At 46.2% G+C, this 23188-nt stretch overlaps 1 protein-coding gene across 1 annotated transcript in view; it reads right to left on the bottom strand.

Annotated features, from left to right (window-relative positions):
- The window catches only part of LOC138453804 (zinc finger protein 11-like), a 2054811-nt gene that overhangs the window by 680406 nt on the left and 1351217 nt on the right, over nt 1–23188 (bottom strand). The window lies entirely within an intron of this gene.

The following is a 23188-nucleotide window of genomic DNA, read 5'->3' as shown; positions in this document are numbered from 1 at the left end:
TTTGGGCTTGTTCCACCACTTAGGATTTATAAAAGTCCGCCGGGAGACCATTGGGTCCGGGGGCTTTTCCTGCTACCACGTCTTTTATCGCCTGCCCAATTTCTTCCACTGTAAGGGGGATTTCCAATACTTCTGTATCCTCTCGCTCGAGAGCAGGGAGCGGGAATGAGTCCATATATTGTTCTAGCTCGCTCGTTGACACTTGGTTCACGTTTGCATATAGCTTTGAGTAGAAGTCGAAGAAGATACCGTTAATATTCTTGGCATCTGTGTGTATAGTCCCATACACCCCATGGTACTTGTAATTGGCCTATATCCGTGTTCTGCCTTGATTAAATTTGCCAGGCTCTTGCCAATATTGCCTGGCCCTCATTGGTTGTATGGTGCACAATATTTCTCGGTCAGCCAGATCCCTATACCTCTCCAGCTGTTCTTGTAACAGCCTGAGAGCCTCGACCCCAGGTGCCAGTGAGTGTGCGTTTATTTTGAGGGAACGCAGGGTGAGTTCCGCCTGTGTTAATTGCTTTCTAATATCTCGCAATGTGCCCAGCGCCCGCAATAGTAGGTGCCCCCGCAACCAGACCTTGAATGCTTCCCATATGATAGCCACCGATCCCACTGAGACCAAATTACAGTCAACGTCTGATATGTCTACACGCAGGGGTTCAATAATGGTTTCATTGCGCATTAGGGCTGGCAGGATCCTCATTAGTCGCGGGCCATGCTCTGCGTTGACCAAAACCAGTTCAAGCAGGACTGGTGAGTGGTCCGATAGTGTTCTTGGGAGGATGGCACAGTCCCAGACCTGGGGGATGTATTCCGGGGAGCTTAGCCAATAGTCGATGCGTGAGCTGGACCTGTGTACAGGGGAGTGGAACGGGTATTCCTCTAGGGTGGGGTCGAGTTCTCTCCAGACGTCCACGAGCGGCAATGTGGACATTCCCTGTAGTATTGTCGACATAGCTTTGGTGTGTGTTCTGGGACCTCTGGATGTCCTATCTCTCTGTGGGTCTAAAATTGTGTTAAGATCCCCCCCCCTGCCATATGACTTTGGAGTCTCCCAAGGGTGATATCTGCGTGATAACGTGGAGGTAAAAATCTGGAGTGTCAGTGTTCGGGCTGTATGTGTTAATCAGTATCACCTCTTGGTCCCTCAGCGTACCCCATAAGATTACATACCTCCCTTCCACATCCACTTCGGACCTAGTAAGATGGAACACCATTTGGTGATCTATTAGGTGTAATACCCCCCTAGATTGCGAGGAGTAGTCTGTGCCTATCCGTAGTGGACCCCATTCTTGGGCAAATGACTCCACTACCCTCACACTAGCATGAGTTTCTTGCAATAAGAGGATGTCAACCTTGTGTCTTTTAGCGTACGCCAACATTTTCCAGGCGTTAACAGGATTCACTAGCCCTCTAATGTTCCAGGTGAGGAGCTTTATTCTATGGTACCGCCCGGGTGCCACCATTCATTGACTGTGTATACACGTTACCCCATCTGTTAATCACTCTGCACTTTCTGTAACCTTCCCCACCGTCAGCTGTTGCAGTTAACCAACTCCCCCCAACTCCCTCCCTTCCCACCCTCACCATCCCTCCAACTGGACGATGTATCCCCATGCCCCAATTACGCTATCTGAAACAGTGGGTGGCTCTGCGTGGCCCCGATCGGTAACATCAAAACAAACCGCTTGCAGGAGACGCAACCTATGGCTCAAGCGGAGTAGACGATCCTCATGGTGTACTCGGCCCGGGGGCCTTTTAAGTACAGACTTTGCAGTACTTGAACTAATTGACTGCCGGTGTCAGCCATTGTTTGGTGGGGCCATGATGTTCCGTTCAATATACGTCATGTCTTCCTATGGTGTCTCAAAGAAATGGGCCCTATCCACATGTTGCAAACAGAGTTTAGCTGGAAACAACATGGCGTAGGGTACTTTCCTGTCTCTGTGTGCCTTCTTGACATGGTTGAATGTGTGTCGGGCCGCCTGCACCACATTCAAGAAGTCAGGGTAGATATGGATCCGGGATGAGTCGTATTACAAGGAGCCCCTTTCTCGTGACAAGCGGAGAATCAGATTCCGGTCACAGTAATTTAATAAGCGAACAATGATGGTGCCCGTGGGGGTTCCTGGCTTGGGTGGTGGGTCCAGCGATCTATGGGCCGTCTTCAAAAGGAATTGCTGCGAGAATTGTGAGTCTGGGAATATTGTGCGCAGCGCCTCCTCCAGGAACACCTTCATTGGGACATTTAAGGATCTCTCAGCCATGTCAACCACCCACATGTTATTGCAGCGGATCTGGATTTGAAGTCCTCGCAATTATCTCTCACCAATTTCCGCTATGTCCTTGCTGTGCGTACCAGATGTGTCCTCTAGCGCGCTTACCCTGTTCTCTGCCTCCGTGACCCTCGTATTCACCTTCTCCAGGTCGGCCCTAATAGATGCGATGTTGCTACCAACGTCATCAAGTTTGGTATTGACTGCTGAGAAGCCCGCCTGCGGAGCTGCCATGTATGAGTCCATGTTTGTGTCTGTGCAGGCCTGGCTAGTTGCTGGGGCGGTCAGCTGGTTTCCCTCTGATTCCTCCGTGGTGTTCGTGCTTGTATAGAAGTCCATAGGGCCCCTTTTTGTTACCGTTTGCGCCTCTTGTCATGGCACCACCGGGTGGCCCAGCTGTCCTTTATGACTATTTTTTTATTTATTTTGTATTGATAGTGTATTTGGTTAGTTAAAACCTTAAACACTTTTCACAGTATATACACAATATTAAAAATTCATTACACACAATATAATTGAATATTACATATACAATCAAAACAAGCAATACTAATTTCCATTAAAATCTTTACATAAATTCATTCTCTCTGGATGTCCTCTCTAAAATTCCGTATTTAAAATACTTATCAATTGGTAAAATCATTAGTTTCCTAAATTATTTCATTACATTTCATTACACTTAGACTTCATTTACAGCCTTAAATACCAGATGGGTCCTCCCACCAGAATGAGCCAGAGAATTCTGTCATTATTTGATCACAAATGTAGTGACTTTTATATACTTTACTGTACCCATAGTTATAGGTGTAAGTTTTTCCCACTCTAACCAGATCCTTTTCCATATATAGACTGCAGCACCGATATACATAATAGGATTTGCCATATCAATTATACTCCAAAACTGGTCAGACTTAATCATTCTATAATCTGAAACTAAATCCTTATAGCCTGCCTCATACCAATTTGTCATCTTATTACATACAGTAAGTAAATGTCTAATGGTCTCCACCTCAGCTTTACAGAATCTGCAAAATCTTTTCTCCCTAGCGATTCCCTTCCATGCTCCAACATATTCTAAGCAAGGCAACATATTAAACCTGAGAAGCAAAATAAATCTATCAAGCTCTCTATTACTAGTCTTCAGCAGGTAACTACAAGAGATATTGCTTGCAGACTATAAATTGCGAACCTGTTCTTACTCCCCAGTCCATCCAAATTATTTATTAAATCCCATTGGATTGCTTTCTTTTTTAATTGCGCATACAAAGTATTTAAATATAAATTTCATTAGGCAATTTAAGATTGATCAGTTCCAGGAAAGTTTGTGCAGTTTTGGCATCATTATTATGGTCTCCATTAGTTATAATCTCCCCCAGAATACTGATCAGACTACCAGCCTTCTTTGTATCTAAAATCATTTTTATGTATAGTTTGCAGCACTTGATTTTGACCATGATGTAAGACCAAGTTCGCAGCGAATAGCTTCTATAGGAGTTGATTCAGCTACTCCCAATGCCAGTCTCCACATCCTACCTTCGATTTGATCTATATTACTCATATATTTGGCTGCTATCGTCTCTGATGCGTACATGGCACACGGAATGATGCATGACTTATACATTACAAGCAGACCTTCCATGGAGCATCCTCCTTTTTGATTTATATATGCTCTCATAGTATTCCATTACTTATAGATCATATTACCAATCATGTCCACATAGTGATCAATGTAAGGGAGATTTTTAACTGTCATACCTAAAAAAGGATATTAATCCACTATTTCTATTACTTGGGTATCTATACACCATCTATATTTCACAGTTTGCTTCGGTCTGCTCCTTTTCCCAAATATTAAAATCTTGGTTTTATTCACATTGATACTCAGACAATTTTCTTTGGAATAACTATGTAGTTCATCTAGCCATCTCAGAAGCACTATCGGGGTCTTATCTATCAAAATCTTATCATCGGCATAAGAAAGCCAACAGATAGCTAAGTCACCAATCTTAGGGGGGAATTTATTGATATTATCAAACCTTTTTCCCATATCTGATACATATAGATTGTATAAGGTAGAGGAGGTTACACACCCTTGTTTAAGCCCTATATTAGTTTCAATGGGTAAAGGTCTTTCCTTTCTTTTTTGTAAATACATAACAACAGTGGTTTTCCTGTACATTTCTTTGAGAAAGTGGAGCACAATAGGGCTAATCTTCCACTTTTCTAACTTGCCCGACAATCTCCCGCTATCGACACAATCAAATGCCCTAGTGAAGTCGATAAAACAGGGATACAGCTCAGTTTTTTTCTATTCCGCTTCCGCCACTAGGACATTTAATGTCTTAATATTATCGATAGTGCAATCTATTTATTAATAATTTGCAAAAGGAGAGTACAGAACATTTTGCAACTGCAATCTGCCATCACCGTAGACTATAGTTTTTCGAACAGGATATACCACCTTTTTTATACACCGGGATGAAAATAGCTTGCCTCCAGCTATCAGGTATTACTCCTGTTTTCCAGATCAGAGTAAAAAAGTTCAAGAATGATGGTAGCCCACTTTTCGATGTTGCGCTTTAATATAATATTTGCCAGACGATCTGGCCCCGGTGCTCTCGACGATTTCATGTTCTCAATAATTTTGAGCACCTCAGCCCAACCAAATGGGAAAACCAGTTCTTCATTAGACCATTTTAACTCAATCAAAGAGGTCCCCTTCTCTTATTTAAAATATAAAGAGGTTACAAAATCAAGCCAGACCTCAATAGGTATAATATTAATGTCTGTTTTTCCTTCTTCAATTATATGTTGTTGATACAAATACCAAAATTTCTTTACATCCTGAGTCCTACACAGTTTAAAGATAATTTTCCAATTGGCATTGTGGATATTATGTCTATAGGCCTTAAGCCAGTTCTTAAATTTCGTACGGATCTTGGTTATATTAAGAAGGCGATCTTTCAAAGTTAAATTAAAGTCATTCTTTACTAACCTAATGGAACAATGTATTTATTTCTTTTTACTGGAAACCTGGCAATCATAAGAATATTTATGTTTTTCCCCTGTTTTTTTTATTGATTGTGATTCGACTTTCAGTCATTTGAATCATACCTAAAGGATTCCCAATTGCCTGGGGTCTATTAAGTAACAGGTCTTGTCCATTAATAGGCAAGATATTAAATATCTTGTCGAACTTTACCAGATTTTCTGTCCAACAGATCCTGCTACCACTAGTGTTTCATTGTAAGTTTAATTCTGAATGATACCTACTCATTGATTGCAGACTTCCAAGAGTACATTTGAGGATGAGGTGATCACTGTGAGGGGTATGCACATGTTCAAACTCTTGTATCCTCGCTCCCCATCCCTTATTCACAAACATATAATCTAGTCTATAAGACACACTACCATTAGTCCATATGGGGCCATTTACAACCAAGTTGACCGACTGTAAGAAATATAATCCCCACCTATGCATCAAATCCAACCATATCATTCCCGTGGAGGTATGGGAGAGAATATGTTTTCCTATATCAGTAATACTGTCTTCAAAAGGAAATGGTAATACATTATCTCCACACAAAACTTCCCATTAATCAACTTTTAGCATAGCAACATCACACAGTGAGTTGAAATCTCCCACTATCATGACATTGGCTTTTGGATCTTCAATATGCCAGCCCTCCAAGGTATCCTCAAACACCTTAATCACTTCCATCAAATTGGCCCCAGCAGGTCTAGAGCATTTATTTATCAACAAAAAGTCCTCCTTTGTGTCTGAGTCACCAATAATCACACACATCACTGAGTCTGATTTACCAAATTTATCATAGTAACTGGCCCTTAATGTGTTTTTCACCCCCACACATAGACCCCCTTTCGGTCTACCTCGAAGCCCAATGCATGTCAGATTGATTAATACGTTATAACCATCTAATAGAATAGCTTCCCGGACCCAAGTTTCCTGAATTGCAAATGCATCACAGTTATTAAGATTGACTATACTTTCTTTATGTAATAACAAGCGGAAACCTCTGCTATTCCAGGATATAATGGTCTGCTCTTTAATTCCAACTCAGATCAGCCCTCCACAAGGTAATTTTCATCCGGAATCCATCTATCCATACATATTTGCTGTTGCTGGGGATAATCCGACCTCCCATTTACAAAAGGGCGTGGGATTTCCCACATATTATTTTTCTCAACACTGTTACATATAATTAATTCAAAATCATTATCCCAAAGTTCGTTTGAATGGTCTCTAATTAATTCAACAATAACCGTTGTTCCAAACAGGACTATGGACCAATTATCCCAGCTGCCAACCTCATGTAATATTACTCCGTCAATATCTGAACTTTTTTATTTTTTTAATAAAATGTGTTATTTTTTTAATAATAAGAAACAAAAGCACAAATACAGAACATACATTTGGTTACAAATCTAACATCGCACATATTGGTCTCATAGGATATCACCCTGTGTTCAATCAACAGTATAGACCTCACATGAGCATTTTACATCATCATTCTATTCAGTCCTTTATTCGTCCAGCCCCTCCCATTTTCCCCGGCTTTTGTCGGGCAGCCTCTAGCTGCATATACTCTATGTTCTGTGGCGGCACACATGTCCATATCGGCGATCCATTGGTCAAAGGCCGGACATTCATGGACGCCCCATTTTTGCCCGATATTGCGCTTTATCAGGGCAGCAGCGGTGGACAGAAGTAACCCCTCCCACTTGTTAGAAGTGTTCTAATCAGGCATGCCCAACAGGAGTATTTTAAGGTGCATTGGTACGGTACGGTTGAGGACTCCAAATAGCTTATCACAACATTTGCGCCAAAAGATTTTAATTCGGGGACATTCTCACAGCATGTGCATAAAGGATCCCTCCCCCTCTCGACACCTCAAACAGTTTGGGTTAGTGGCACATCCCCAGCCATATAGCAAAGTCCTGGGATAATAGACACAATGTAGTATTTTAAGTTGGATCAGGCGGAGCCTGGTGGAGATTGCTATTTTGCGCGGGTGCATCAGTATTTGTATCCAACCCTCCAGTTCTATGATTCCCACAACGTTTTACCACTTCTTTTTAAGATTAGTTAGCTCCGGAGTGGCAAAGGCCGACATAGCATTATACAGAATGGAGATGAGCTTGGTGGGGATGGAGGCCTCAAGCATATTGCGCTCTAGAGGAGTACATTCTGGAACAGTATCACTTGTTGGAATATGTTTCCTCAGGGCGTGAGTGAGTTATGTGTAGTGGTAGCTCTCAGTAGTAGGGAGTAGGATTTTTTGTTGCAGAGCTTCAAACGGGGCAATGCCTCCCTCGACAAGAATGTCAGCTACTTTAGTGATTCCTGCGTCGGTCCATTTGGGCCACGCTCTGAATTTACCCAGCTTGGTAAGATTACTGTTGGACCATAAGGGTTGTGCTGTGGTGGCCCTGTGTCCCCATCCAGTGAAAGCGTTTGCGTGTCTCCAAACTATGGTGACATGTACACTCATCGTGTGTGGCGGTGACCTGCTAAGCGGTTGGTAGAGCAGTTGGATTGGTTGGGTGTCATGGAGGTTGGCCAATTCGGCTCTGATATGTGGCAATTCACGATTCCCATGAAGCAGGTCATTAACCACTGCTAGCTGGACAGCCCAGTAATAAGTTTGGATACGCGGCACCCTGATACCTCCCTCCCACACCGATCTCTGCAGTGTAGTGAGTGCAATACGAGATTGCCCTCCCCCCCATATCAGCTCTCTAAGGAGACATTCAACTCGGTTGAATTCCCAGTCGGGGATGCTAAGTGGGGCGTTTTGCAATATGTAGAAGTATCGCGGCAGTGTCATCATTTTGAAGAGTGCAGCTCTTCCCATAAGTGCCAGGGGAAGGAGCCTCCAGTGTCGGACATCCACTGCAAAACGGTCTGTGATCGGGTGGAGGTTTTGGGTCAGATATTTTGAGAGGTGCCCAGAGATCCAGATCCCCAAATAGCGGAAGCCCTCTTTCTCAATTTTGTATGGACAGTTTCGGGGGATGGCTTGGGTCCCTCCCTTTACGGGAAAAAGGATTGATTTCTCCCAATTGACTTTCAGTCCACTGAATTCAGTGAAGCGTGCCAACATTCGTTTGACAATTGGGCAAGTTTGGATCGGGTCACTCAAGTATATCAGGAAATCATCGGTGTATAGGGATATTTTGTCATCACGGCTGCCCGGCCAGTAAAATCCTGACCAGTCGTTGCTTTGGCGGAGCCACATGGCAAGGGACTCAATTGCCAACGCAAACAGGAGGGGGGATATGGGGCATCCCTGCCTAGTGCCTCTCCCGAGTGAGAAGGAGTCAGAGGGCCAACCGTTCACTCTAACCTCTGCACGTGGATCCTTGTATAGCAGCTGTACCCATCCCAGGAAGGTCTCGCCGAATCCCATACGTCTCAGCGTCTCCCACAGGCTGTCCCACAATACCGAATCAAACGCCTTCTTGAAGTCGATTGCTAACAATGCTAGTGGCTTATCTATGATGGGGGCATGCTCCAACAATAGGTGAAGTTGTCGAATATTAATTTGTGTCGATTTGTGTGGCATAAAGGCACATTGGTCGTGGTGGACCAGTATGGAGATGACCCATTGTAGTCTATTGGCGAGAAGTTTGGCGAGAATCTTTGCCTCCCCGTTGATCAAGGATATGGGCCTGTAGGAGGTGCACTGTTCAGGGGCTTTGCCCGGTTTGGGGGCGACCACGATCGTATCACTGCATAGGTCCGGCGGGAGGGTGCTCTCCTCCCTAGCCCGAAGGAACATCTTCAGAAGGGGAGTCACAATTCCCTCGCCACCCAGTTTTTTCCAGGTTTCAATTGGAAAACCGTTAGGGCCCAGTGTCTTGCCCAATTGCAGTTGTGCAATCGCCTCTGCAATTTCGGTCTCAGTGATATCAGCCTCTAGGTCCATCCTCTGCTGCTCTGCAAGGCTTGGTAAATTAACGCTATCCAGGAAGCAGAGGTCTGGTGGGGAGACCGGGTGACGGAAAGGGTAGCGTAGAAGCGGCTGAAGGCCTCTGCTATTTCACGGTCTGGTTGGGTGTGTTCTCCATGTTCGTCCATGATCTCCCTAATGTATCTCTGGGATTCATCCCTCCTTTCCAGCCAGGCTAGCATCTTGCCAGCCTTGTCCCCATATTCATAGATCCGGGCCCGGGATTCTCTATGTGCGTGTTTGGCGTTATCTAATGTGACATTGCGAAGGTAGTCCTTGGCTTTAACTAGAGAGCGGTGGATCTCAGGGGTCCTGTCATTGATGTACTTAATCTCCCATTCCTCAAATTCTTCCTCTGCCTTTGTCAGTTTGCTCAAGTGTTCTCTCCTTTTGTTGGAGGTCCAGGAGATCACCAACCCCCTAAGGACCGCTTTATAGGCCTCCCATATTACGACGGGACTGTCGACTGTGTCCTGGTTGGTTTCAAAATATTCCTCAGATCTTTCAGTGAGATGGTCAATGAAATCCTGGAAGCCCAAATAGTAGTTATTTAGCATCCATGGCGGGGGGACTTAATCCCTTCATTCGTATCTCAATCATTACTGGCGAGTGATCCGAAATGCCCCGGAGAAGCATTGTTGTGGTAAGAGCTCTATGCATATCTGTGGCAGGGAGAAAGAAATGATCCAGTCTGGAAAGGGAGCCATGTGCCCCTGAGTGGAAGGAGTAACCCCTGTCTTTGGGGTGGAGCTCTCTCCAGACATCCTGCAGGCCTAATGCAGAAGTAAACGTGGCCAGTCTGGTGGTTGTGTTTGGATTTCAGCTTCTAATGTGAGTGCGATCTAGGGTGTTACACGTTATGTCATTGAAACCCCGCCCCCACCCGAGGATCTAAATGTCAGGTTGATGTTTCGCTATGAGGGCGGTGATGTTGTCCAGGAGTCATCCCCGAGTCCCGGTGGGGAGTATATGGCGACCAAAGCAAAGGTCTCCCCCCCAGAGTGTAGCGAGGACCATCATGTAACGGCCCCTGGGGTCCTATTCCACGACCAGCGGGGTGAATGGGATGCACTTGTGAAACGAGATCCGGGTGCCTTGGGATCCTATTGTGTATCCTACATGGAATCCTGAGCGGTAGTTTGTTCTACAAAACAGGTACAGGTCGATCCCGCTAGATGTGTTTCGTTGAAAAGTGCTACATCTGGGGAGTGTCTGTTCAAGAATTGAGTGTTAAGGCGTTGCTTAATTCCAGAGCCCATTCCATTCACATTGCAGGTGATCAACCTGAGGGACCTAGGGCCGTCTGTGGGTACTGGTCGAGTTAGTGCTGGTGCCATGTTTGTTGTGTGGTATTGAGGTTCTGGACTCTCTCTGAGAAGCATGCCTGATTCGTGCCAGATGTGCAATCATGTCAAACACTAGTGTGAGTCCAGAAAAAGTAGATACCCCTCCATAACAGAGGCAATGGGCCTCATTACCACCCTGGCGGTAAGTGAAAAACGATGCCGGTAAATGATTACCGGCACCGCTTACCGCTAGGTCCGATCATGACCCGAGAAAGTGCAATTAGCGGCATCGTTCTTAACGGTGCCGCTAAGAGCACCAAGCTTGCACGCACGCGACCTCCCAAGCCGTAAATACCAGCATCGCGCAAAGGTGGTAACATCACGAATCAAGCAGATATGCTCTTAACGCCCTCGCAAAGCCCGTAAAGTACCTTACCGCCATGGTGCTAATTCCGCCATGGTGAACCAACCGCAAATGGCCATGTGCAGTGTTCCCAGCTGCCACAGGTGCACACAATCAGCACAGGTGGAGGCCAGACAGACTCACCAAGTACAAAAAGAGCACACCCCACCCCTTCCCACGCCCGGTCACATTCCACAATGATTCCAATACGACTAGCAATGTTGGGGCTGGAGGACCTGATTGCAATGCAAGTGCTACAACTACAACAACAACAGGCAGCACAGAGGAGACGCCGGAGGAGAAGGAGGAGGGCAAGGCAGGGCCAGCAAGCCCCACCAGCACAGCCAGTGCCACCACGCAGGCAGCCCCCAATCCCACGCATCCGAGCCAGTCCATTCAACCTCACCGCTGAGCAGATCCACACCTTGTACCGTTTGGACCGGGACACCATCACCACCATTGTGGACATGATACACGACGACCTCGTCAGCATGATTGAAACACCCACTGCCATCCCCCCCTACTGAAGGTAGTGTCCGTGCTCCACTTCCTGGCCACAGGCACCTACCAGCACACAGTGGGGCACTTGCATGGCATTTCACAACCATTATTCTCATGTACGCTGATCCAAGTGCTCGATGCCCTCCTCAAGCACACAGACAACCACATATCCTCACCACGGTCTGCCCAGGAGATCGCTAACACCAAAGTGGGTTTCCATGCACTAGCCGGAATACCTGGTTGCATCGGTGCCATTGACTGCACCCATGTGCAATTGGTGGTCCCACATGCCATTGAGGTAGCGTACCGCAACTATAAATTATTCCACTCAATCAACGTGCAAATGGTATGTGACTCCAACAGGATCATCACACATTGTTGTGCCCGATTCCCCGGATCAACCCATGATTCAATGGTCCTGCGGATCTCCACTATACCACGCTACATGGAGCGACATGCAAGGCCAAGATCCTGGCTACTCGGTGAGTCACATGTCATGTGCATGGAAATGTGAAGTGGGTAGTTGATTGACGTACCAATGCATACTATACCTGGCTGAAAGGGGGGGAGAGATGCATGCCTTACCTGGCTGAAAGGGGGGGGAGAGATGCATGCCTTACCTGGCTGCGAGTACCAGAGCCAATGGAGCCAGCACATACCCTAACGCAGGCCAAACTTCAGCCGACACCTGAACACATAATGCCCGATGTGAGCAGCCCAACCATGTGATTGAAGGTGTCTCCCAACCATGACACAACCATCTGCAAGTGCACTGCATTGAATCGGACCCCATCCACCTCAACGAAATGCACCTACATGCAATGACTCCAGCCAATACATGGCACCAAACACCATCAACTGAAAGGGCAGTCCCCAATAACTGCACACAAAGGAGGCACATGACGGACATCAACATCAATACACAACTACACAGACACCGAGGACCATCAAAATAGCATAACAACATTTGAAGTCCCCAGTGAGGTCAACGTGAGGCAATGTTGCCATGATGAGAGCATTGATATCACTGGACACCTGCCAGGTCACCAAAAGAAACGCTATGGACTGGCACAGTGGATGGGCACACACAAGGCACTGGACCCTCCTGCATACACTGGCTGATGGCATGCAAAACAGTCCATGAGAGGAATACAAATATACCGGTCTCATAGTGTGACTCCAAATGTGCATGTAAATTTAGTACACAGTGAGTGATGAATGCATGCCATGTTGCCAAGTCATTAATGGAATTTGATGACATGACTGACACATACATTGCAGGCTATCCCTTGAAGAGGTGGCTCCTTACCCCAGTCCGGAACCCACAGAACCAGCACGAGGAGGACTTTAATCGTGCACATACACGAACCCGTACGGTGAATGAGCAGACATTTGGCCTATTGAAGGCACGATTTCGCTGCCTCAGCAGGTCGGGTGGGTCACTCCAATACCGCCATGAGAAGGTGGCAAAGATGGTCATGGCATGTGTAATGCTACACAATATGTGCATCAGATGAAATGTGCCCCTGCCCCTGACGCTGAACTGCAACCACCTGACAATGAGGATGAGGAGGGTGCAGATGGGGCCGCACCTCATGGAGGAGGTGATGCACAGGAGGGACGTGCCATGCGTCAAAATATCATTAACCAATGCTTCTAGCACACACGGCTGGTGTGTGTCACATGGAGACGGCATTTGGGGCACTGTGTGTGTCTGGGACATGCACACTGTGGACTGTTCACCAATAAAGCACACATACGCAATGAGCAATGTCCACACATTTGATTTGTGCAAAAGGGAAAAGTGTATTCTAAATGTGAATTGATTTAACACACCCACTCCCCCCTGAACTCCCCAACACACCCACTCCCCCCTGCCCCCTCAACTCCCCAACACACCCACTCCCCCCTGCCCCCTCAACTCCCCAACACACCCACTCCCCCCTCCCCCCTCAACTCCCCAACACACCCACTCCCCCCTCCTCCATCCCCCCTGAACTCCCCAACACACCCACTCCCCCCTCCCCCTGGACTCCCTGCAAAGGTGTGAGGATGCCTGTGATGAATTGGCTAATGTTGGATTTTTCCACTGGGTGGCCACTATTGGCAGCCCCCTCTCCCAGCCCCCGGGGCACCCCTGCCTGTGCTCCACAGGTTCCTGGCCGATCGGCGGACGGGGCTGCTTGGGGTTTAACTGGCAGCAGAGGAGGTACTTGGCTGCTCATTGGGACGCATGTCCCTAATTGACTGAACAAGCTCAGAGAGTATGTGCCGCACCGCGGCGAGTTCAACACGGATGTCCTTTGTGGAGGACTGTATTGCAGCCTTCAGTCTCTGCGCATTGCTGCATTCCTGCCCTTGCACCTCCACATTCTGCCACATGCTTAGTCAGGAGTGAGGAGAGTTGGTGCTGCCGTGTGATAATCTCCTCCAACGACTGTTGATTTTTCTGGGCCATGGATATTGCCAGTGGTGTTTCCATTGGGCTGCTCACCTCCTGCACATCTTGCACTGAGCATGGAGAGCCTGGCCAAGACTCATCATCTGATTGCCCGTGTGTGTCATCTTCATGCTGGCTGCTTTGGGACAGGTAGGGGGAATGAGGGTGGGCAATGGGGGGTCCTACAACGATCTCCTCATCATTCCCCGCATCAGTGTCAGAGGAAGCTGCAATGGCAGCAGTCTCCCCGATTGTGCTGTTTCCTGCAGACACAGTCCCTTCTGTGGCCACCAGTTGGTGTATGGCTGCTGTGGGGGTTTGGTCTGTACAGCAGAGGTGGAGGGTTGGTGTGCTGGCACTGCGGTCCTGGCCTTCTTGGCAGGTGTGGTGGCAGTAGTGTCTTCCTCGTCGAGGTCGGAATGGGAGCCTGTGTTGGAGCAAAGGAGGGAAAGTGTTATTGATGGGTCTGCGGACATTGAGCGGCCATTGTGATGACTGCCATCATTTTGATTACTAGATGCTGCACATTGGAGGCAGGGACATACAGGTTGTCTCCCTTTTGTGTGGAAGTAGCATGGAGGTATGTGGGTGCCTACAGTTAGGGTGTGCATACTGCATATGTACAGGGTGGAGGTCAGAAATGGCTGTAGGCAGTCTTCTGCTGAGGTGTCGTATTAACACTATTAGGCAACATTGTGCTTCCCATGAATATGGACTTCAGTGACTTTTGCATGGCTTGATTTGAGGCACCTACCTGCATCGCCTGATGTCGGGGCTCCTCTCTCCATTTCTCCTACCCCCTTGATGCTCTCGATGCGGATTGTAGTGGCACAGATTTCCTCCCAGGGCTGCAATTTTATTGGGGACTCTGATCATCCGCCGGTTGCCATGCCCATGTTCCTGTTGGCAGACAGGATGCTCCTAACGCGGAGCAGGAGATCATCCCACTGCTTACGGTACTGTCTCGCGTTGCGGGGTGCTGTTCCTACTGCACTGACCCGCTGTGCAACTAGGGCCCATATGGCCTTCTTCTGTGCAATTGCCGGTCTGGTCATTTGAGTGGAAAAGACTACAGCAGAATCTTCCTGGAGGGTCTCCGCCAACATGTTCAGCTCTTCCCTGCTGAAACGGTCCTGCCACTGGCGATCACAACTTTTCTTGACAACTTTAGGCATTTTCTCGAAGGGTAGATGTAGCTGATGTTTTGTGCCGGTTCTCAGGGTCAGATGTTCACTGGTTGCGGAGGATGCCAATGGATTGTGTTTTTTAAGATGGCCGCCGTGCTCCTTCCCGTTCCGCCGCGATGACGCAACTTCCGATTCCGCTTATTTGCGGTCACCGCTAATTGCGGTCACCGCTAATATCGGTGGGCGGGGTGGCGGTAGTGCACCTTGCGCGGCATACAATGCCGGTAGGTGCCGTTTTGGGGGTGTTACCGGCATGGCGCAGTTTACATTACCGGCATGGCGCAATGCTCGTGGCTGATGGATCGTAATGTGCCGCTTTTTGCAGCTTAAGGCTAGCACGGACACGTCAGTTGCGCCATGCCGGTAATGTACATTACTTACCGCCAGGGTCGTAATGAGGCCCAATGTATTTTGTTGGCCAAAGACGAACCGCCTCACATGTTCAGTATTGGTAACACGGACTCATAAGCTTGACTAAAGTGCGTCCATTTTGATGGAATAGAAATCGCCATTTTGTTTTTAACTTTAGCTTCTTGCCTTCCGTTTAAACTGCTTTGCTGTAAGCTTATTCTATTCCACTAGTACATTGTTGTTCATGCATAGAGAAAACCCGCGAGATACATGTTGAAACATAATGCAGGTAACCCAGACAGTAATGCCCGAGCTCCTCCCTCACGAATCCTTGGAAGTAAGCAACAAGGCATTTAATCATTACACAGGTGCCAGCTAGTCTCGCTCATGCGGTAGAAATGGTAGAAATGAACAATTAATGGCTTGAATTATGCTCTCCTTTCTGGCCCCCTTCCCTGAGCCTTGTAGAGCCCTGGAGAGAGAGTGGACCCCTAGCACACAAATAGAAACTAGAAGATAGCGAGGCCTGGAATGGGTTTCTCCCCTGCACGCAGCTTGCTTGCAAGAACAGGAGCAATGTGTTCTCTAAATCAAAGAATTGTGTCTGCGGGCTCGCAAAATTGCAAACTGTGGCTAAATAAATGTCTGAAGGTGTCATACTCGTCACAATTGTCAATCGTCAAACCCAATTCAAAGGAAATACATTATGGGCGGTATTGAATATGCCACCACTGATTTTAAGATGCTCGCTCTGTATATATGTAACTGTTGTAAAATGCTCGCTCTCATCCCTCGGAGTCTGGAGACACACGTTGCGGGGCGTGAGACCCAGTTGGCCAACTGAGACTATTTGCTTTGCAATAAACCCTAGCTTTAGGGAATATAACCTTGTGTCTGGCGTATCAGTTTGTGTGTGGTGATTGTGCCTTGTTTCCATACGTGAGGGTCCCCTAGCGGCCCCATCAAAATGGCGCCCGAATAGGGACCCTCCCCCACTTGTTCCATTGTGTACGTTGTAATATAAGGAAGGCGAAGAAAACGGCGAGGACGAGACGGTTAAGCCGGGATCAAGAGGTGTTCGGGGCGCCCCTGTGAAAGTGATGAGAGACTCCTTTGCAGATCTGTACACATCTGATCCCTGATCGACGTGTCCGGCCAGAGAACAAGGAGGCGAGGGTCCCGAAATGAGGCAGAGTGAGCCAAGATACGCAGACATGACGATTATTGGTTGCGTCAGTATACGGATGAATTGCTTCTTGAAAGACGACTTGATTGATCAGGTGAGTCGTGCCCCGATTCAAAGTAACCCTGATATTGGTTGAGAGTTGATTTTGCAAAATAAAACGCCCAGCGTAAGGTTAATTAGCGAAGGGTAAGGTTAAAAAATGCCTGGGGTATTGTCCACCTGCTTAGTGGGATTTTTCCACTGCGGTAGACAATCTTTGGAAACTGGCCAGGTCGTGCCACCAGTGGGCTCACCGGCGTATGAGATGTATGTGAAGTATGGTGTAGGGGCGATAATGTTTTGTGAAATTTGGCATAGGCAAACCAGACACAAAGAGGATTTCCAATGTCCGAATCACGGGAGTTTTGAGATTTTGAGAATAGATTATTTAGAAAAAATGCTGTTGAAAAAGAAAACACGTCCTACGGCATTTGATGTCCTTGGAGACTGGAGGAAGGAAGCTATGCTTCGTTGGAAAAGCAGAGAGAAGAATGCGCGCAGGGTTAAGTCAAAAACAGAAAAAGTGAAATAAAGGGAGGAGGAGGAGTGGGATGAAAATGTGAGAAAATCAGACAGATGTGGTCAGTTGAGTATAGACAAGATATATCCACAACAAGAGTTGCATTCATCAGATGAGTTAATAGAAAAAATATTAACTGAAACAAGGCGAGAGCGCCCAACAAGGGAGACTAAAATGACTGCACCAATGTCTATTGCTCAGCCCCCTTCAGTTGCTCAGCCCATCCCTATTGTTCAGATACCAGCACAGCCACAAATCATACAATCAGCCCGCAACTCCAGCGCAGCAGCAGTCACTTCCCGTTGTCCCATCCGCACCTCCGGCCATTGAACTTGAACTCACTGTAAGAAGAGAAGATGATGCGAGAAGAGAAGGGACGGGACAAAGTGAGTGCACTAGAGTGACCCGTAGTGCGATTAGAAAGGAGAGAAAATGGGAGTTGCAAGAACAGGCAGCAATGTATATAGACGGGAATGATGAAACGTCGACGCTGGATTCGATGTATGATTTCAGGAGTATCAATGAAAGACAGGTATTGTTGGAATACATGGGGGAATATTTAATGGAGAGATGGAAGCAGTTAATTGGGATGGTACCGCCGCAGAAGTTGCTGGATTTGAATGCTTTGGCACGATGTAGAGAGAGAGATGAAGAAATAAAGGAACATGTAGACAGGCTTTTTGAATTTAAGAATGAACTTGATGATGCATATGCTGAAATGTTTGCCATGCCAGGGTATAGGAATAAAGATACAAGGAGGGATAGGAAAGAGGCGGTACCATATGTGCACCGGCGATTTCTTCTGCCGTCAAGACAGGTGAGTGAAAAACTAAAAATATGTATACGAGAGGCGTTAAAATGGATTACAGATCCTAGTATTCCCACGATGGAAGTACATGAAATATTTGATCAATACCCCTTGCCAATGAAGAGAAAAGCACTGCAGACAATGGTCGAGTATTTACAGGACAAAGATATAGAGAATAAGAAAGCTAGTCCCCCAGAATTGATGGCGATATACAAGAGAGCATTAGAACGTGGAACAGGAGAAACAGCCTTATCACTTGATTTGGGAATAGTACTGCATATGAGAGAGGGGGGAGGAAAAGTAAGTGTGACATTTCCTATGAGAGAAGTCCCACCTACTTTTGTGCCTAAAGTAGAGATTCCTGCAGTAGGCAATCAATCAGCGCAGGTAACGGAAGCACATTATACAGCACAGTATGTGCATGTCCCCTTCTCCAGACAGGAGGTGAATAATATAAAACAGACGGTTCTTGATTTAAGGAAGAATCTGGCGGGATTCTATAAGGAAATAGAGTCCTATTTGAGATCGTCCATGTTCACTATGAATGATATAGAATTTATATTCCCAGTAGCTGTGCCAGCAGATATATGGAAGCAAATAAGGAAAGCAAATGATGAGGTTGCCTATGGTGCCACTTGGGAAGATTTAGTAGCAGAGGATACGAGTAGGAAAGCGGGTGAAAAACCATCACCAAATATGGCAGCGTTACCAGCAGAGATAATACAAAAAATGAAGGAAATAGTTCCAGAAAAAAGAATTGTATGGGACAAATTAACTGCATGTGTTCAGGGCAAGGATGAGTTATCCACAGATTATTTTAATAGATTTGAAGAATTATTTACGGATTTTAGTGGACAGGATGTAAGCACAGAGGCAGGCAAAAGACTATTTGTTGATAAGTATGTGAGAGAGTTAATACCTCCAATTCAAAACTTAATAATGACATCAGCAAGTGCATGGCAAGCAAAAACATTGAGCAAAGTATTGCATATGGCCCAATATTATGAGAACAGAGTGAATACAGAAAAAGAGAAAGAGGTAAAGGATAGGGTGAATTTGAAAACAAGGGTGTTACTTCAGCAAGTAGTGGGAAACAATAGAGTGAGGGGAAACGCTCAAGGGAGAAGTAATTTGAACATGCATGGAGGGCCTCTGGGACTAAATCAGTGTGCGTATTGTAGAGAAGTGGGTCATTGGCGAGCGCGATGTCCACATTTACAAAATAGGAATGGGTATGGTCAGAGAAGATCGCACAGGGGACACCCGGGAGCAAATGGACAGAATAGAAACAATATGCAGCAGCAGCACCAGAATAATCAAGGAAATGGTACTCAGAATCAAAACCAAGCTCAAAATCAGACTGCTTTTAGCCATATTGAAAAAACTGAGTGCAGTTATCCATTGCACTCCTGATGGAGTGTTCTTGACAATTTCGCCACAGAATGTACCAGTGTCAGAATTTTCGTCCAAACCTTTGCCGGGAGAGTTGAGTGAAGTGCCAACTTGCATATGGGCGATGAATGACAATGTGGGATGCTTGGAAATAGAGCCAGTAAAAATAGTTTTGAAGGAGGGAGTAACATTTCCACGTATTCCACAGTATACAATTTCAATAGAGGGAGAAAAAGGATTAAAGAGTATTGTTTCAGATTTGGTAAAACTGGAGGTGATTGAAGAGATTACAGGCAGCACATGTAACAGCCCTATTCTCCCAGTGTATAAGAAAGGAGGTAATGAGATACTGTATCCTTTCATAATTGATCTGCGCACATTAAACAAAGTTGTTGATCCCCAATTCCTATTGGTCCCAGACGTCACAACGATTTTGACAATGATACCCGCCTCGGCAGAATATTTTAGTGTTATAGATTTGAAGAATACATTCTTCACCATTCCAGTACACAAGGAAAGTAGATACTTGTTTGCCATTACATTAGGAGGACGATCATTTACATTCATGCGCATACCACAGGGCTATACAGAAAGCCAGAGTATTTACAGCAGGGCATTGAAAGAACAGCTAGAACTACCGGCAGGTTGTGTATTGTTACAATATACAGATGATCTATTGATTGCTGCTGATACCGAGGAGATTTGTAAAAAAAAGTACTGTTTTGTTATTGTCACACTTAGCAGCGCACAGTCATAAAGCGAGCTTAAAGAAATTCCAATATTGTCGAAAGAGGTGGCTTATTTGGGCTACCTACTTTCGAGAGAGGGGAGAAGACTGACACCAGAAAGGATAGAGAGTATCTCTGGTATGCCTATTCCAAAAACGCAGAAAGGAGTCAGAGCTATAATAGGTATAGCTTCCTATTGCCGACAGTGGATTGTGAATTTTGCGTTAATTGTGAAACCAATGGTGGCATTGACAAAAAAGGATGCTGTGATGCCTTTGCAATGGAGTGAAGAATGCCAGAGAGCATTTGATCTGCTCAAAACTGCATTGTGTTCCGCCCCAGTTTTGGGCACACCAAACGATGAAAAATGTTTCAGATTGTTTGTGCATGAGAATGAAGGCTGCGCGTTGGCTGTTTTGACACAGGAACAAGGTGGAAGAAATAGACCATGCTGCTATTTGTCTTCCGCGCTGGTCCCTGTGGGGCGCGCATTACCACGTTGTTTGCGAGCTGTTGCAGCGGCGCTGCGTCAGTGAAACAAACTGAAGGAAAGGGGTTGGGGCACATCTTAATTTTGATGGTGCCACATGCCATAGACGTTCTATTAAATAGAACACAGACGCAACACCTCACTTCTGCTAGACTGACTAGATATGAAATTGTCCTATTCGCGCCACACATCCAAATTATGAGGTGTAGAGCTTTGAATCCTGCAGAATTAATGCCACTGCCCACGGAAGAATTAGGTGAGAATGAATCACCTCCCCATGATTGTTTAATGGTCACTGAGGAAGAAATGAAAGAAATAATTGATTTAACAGATACCCCACAAAAAGAGCCAGATGGAGAACTGTTTTGTGATGGCTCCTGTTTTAAATTACCTGATGGCACATCAACTGCTGCCTATGCTATTACGACACAAAAAAGTATTGTAGAGAGTAAAAGAATCCCCTACAACTACGCACAAGCCACGGAGATGATAGCTTAACCAGAACTTGTGAAATATCTGAAAATCTGAGTGTAAACATATATACTGACAGCCAATACACCTTGGTACATAACTTTGGACGACTCTGGGCTAAGAGGGGTTTCTTGACATCACATGGAGCCAGAATTCAACATGGCCCTTTGATTGTACGATTGCTGTCTGCACTTACGTATCCGGAGCGCCTAGCAATAGTGAAATGCGAGGCGCATAAAAAAGTAACATGTAAAGTGGGAGAGGAAAACGCATTTGCAGACAAAATTGCAAAGCAAACTGCCACTGATTTGAATACCAAAATGTTAACAGTACAGTCAGAGGAAGTGCCCTGCATGATAGAAAATGGAATTGCTACTGTTAAAGAGATGCAGGCAGAAGCCACTGCTGACGAAATACAAGAATGGGCTGAGGGCACTGCAGAATTAGATCTAGAAGGGTGCTGGGTGGACAAAAGAAGTAGGAATTGGATGCTGCCCAACTCCCATGTAACCGCGATGGTCACAATGGCCCACAGTCCTACACACATTTGTGCTAGAAAGATAGTCCAGCATTTAGCCACAGTATGGCAGAACACACACATAAAGAAAAATGCAGAAAGGCTGGTACAAAATTGTATTACCTTCCTGCAACACAATGTGGGGAAGGGAATGGTGACTCCAACAGGCAGTTCGGCCCTCCCTGTATGCCATTTGAGGTAATCCATTTTGATTTCATAGAGATGGAGAGGTGCCAAAACTTGAAGTACATTTTAGTGGTTGTGTGTGCGTTCAGTAAGTGGTTGGAAGCATATCCATTAAAAGACTGCACCTCCATGAGCACTGCAAAAGTAATGTTGAAGGAATATTTCTCACGGTTCGGTCTGCCCCGGGTCATATGATCAGATAATGGCCCGCATTTTGTGGGCGCAGTGGTATTACAGATTTGTGCAGGTCTCCAGATTGACAAGCGATTCCATTGCGCCAGACATCCCATGAGTGCCGGTCTTATTGAGCGCCAGAACGGCATATTAAAGGCATAAATTAGCAAGATCTGTGCAGGAAACAAGTTGCGTTGGGTAGACGCATTGGGTAGACGCATTGCCGCTAGCGTTACTGTGCATGTGCACATCTGTGCAGGCAAGAACTGGGCTCTCCACGTACGAGATCGTAATGGGGAGGCCGGCAAATGTTTGGTGTGCACCATAGTCGAGGCGAATGAGAGAGGTAGAATATCCTGTGCTCAGTATTTATGGTAATCTGTTAATACAGAAATTGCGTTTGATTCATCCGCAGGTGCAGGAGGCTCTCCCAATCAGATACACTGGTCCGGGGCATTCACTGGAACCCTGAGAGTGGGTTCTAGTGAAGGATTTTGAAAGAAAGTCATCGCTCGCACCCAAATGGCGTGGACCCTATCAGATACTTCTGGCAACACACACTGCAATTCGTGTGGACGGGAGAAAGGCGTGGATTCATGCAACACATGCTAAAAAGGTCCAATCGCCATTGAAAAAACTGCCTAATCAAGACGACCAAAGAGAGACAGCGGCCCAAGAAACGAAATAAATTGTTGCCAGCTCTTTGCCACAAAATCTGTCTGATCCAGAAACAAAGCCTGGAAAGATTGCTATAAAGGAGAAAAGGCAAAGAGTGCCCCAACATTGTCCAGCAGAACCTGCATAACTGCTGGCTGACACGAAGCCTGTATCATCACTCTGGTGCCCATCATCTGTCATCACGCCGCAGGCTGACTCTGAGCCTGAGTCTGGAAGTGCACCCGCACTATTCATTGATCACACGATACCAGGAGCGAGGCAGTATAATTTACGGCCTCGGAAGAAGGAGTCATCAAATCTTCATTTTGTTTGATCTTTATTGCCTCTGTTTCCCAAAAAACGGATGAAGTGGGAACCGAAGGCCTAGGGGAGAGCGGCGTGAGGGTTGTGCAAATTTGACAGCTCAAGAACGCAGCTCCCCAGTGCTAAAAAAATCCATGTGTAGATCACCCCTCATGGACAAGAGGGGCTCATGTGGTACAAAGGCAATTGATAACTGCTCTGGAGTTCTTTGAGCAACGTGCGGATGCACAGAAATCTTGCCCAACATATAGCAATCCAGGCTGCTAAGAACT

This window comes from Ambystoma mexicanum, chromosome 4p, assembly GCF_040938575.1.
Source record: "Ambystoma mexicanum isolate Mex_15411 chromosome 4p, UKY_AmexF1_1, whole genome shotgun sequence".
NCBI classification, from domain to species: Eukaryota; Metazoa; Chordata; class Amphibia; order Caudata; family Ambystomatidae; genus Ambystoma; species Ambystoma mexicanum.
This window is presented reverse-complemented; position numbering and strand designations above follow the sequence as displayed.